The following is a 957-nucleotide window of genomic DNA, read 5'->3' as shown; positions in this document are numbered from 1 at the left end:
CTTTTCATTTTTCTACTTACAAAATTAAACAAAAAATCAAATGACCAAAAGATACACGGACCAGGAAGCCTCAAGCACGGCCACTGCATGAAATTTTTGACAAGATTATCTCGTTTAAACACCCTACATTATATAATCATTTAATTTACTACATAACCATTATTTAGTTAATACAAATCTAAATAAATGCAGCTCTGTGGAAATTATTTATAATCTCCACACGCGATCACGGTTGAGTAGCCCAATTTATAGTAAGCTCTTGTGTAAATGTGATAGATAAGTTACAGCACTTTTGTCAGAAAGCATTTCAGCGATCTAGGACCGACAAAACATACACAATTAATAACACCTCAGTTGGAAAAATGCAATGATGTATGCTGCTTGTTTGTTAATTTCCTGACAATGTTATATATTTTCCAGCTAATATTATTCAGTGAATTAAATTAAAAATTACCCAGTGAATTATTCCTCACTCTTAAACCTATTAAATGGCACATAAACCTTCTAAAAACTGTTTAAAATAAATTACATTTCTTGCAAAAGGTGATATAACTCCCCCTGTCATTTATTTTTCTCCATTTTAAAACATTAGACTTTTTTAACATTTATTTTGCCTATTGTTAACATTGTTGTGTGTGCTTATAAATCACCATGTATAATTTAGATATAAATTATATAACGTTATATATTTTTTATTATGGTGAAGATTTAATTTAACATGAAAAACTGCTAACTTTCCAATACTTTTTTAAGATGACTAGAAGGTGGAAAAATCAAAGTGAGGCATGGACTCTGATTTCACAGAAGTCCGGCCTTGGCAGGAGTAGCCAAGGCCGGACTTACCATTGGGCTTGACTGGGCTCAAGCCCATGGGCCCCGCCCATTTACGTTAGATTTTTTCAATAATATGTCAGTCATTTAATTTTTCATTTAAAGTTTGTTGATTGGACTAGCATT

Source organism: Cyprinus carpio, chromosome B4, assembly GCF_018340385.1.
Source record: "Cyprinus carpio isolate SPL01 chromosome B4, ASM1834038v1, whole genome shotgun sequence".
Classification (NCBI taxonomy): domain Eukaryota; kingdom Metazoa; phylum Chordata; class Actinopteri; order Cypriniformes; family Cyprinidae; genus Cyprinus; species Cyprinus carpio.
The sequence above is the reverse complement of the archived record's forward strand: the minus strand, read 5'-3'. Positions refer to the sequence as shown.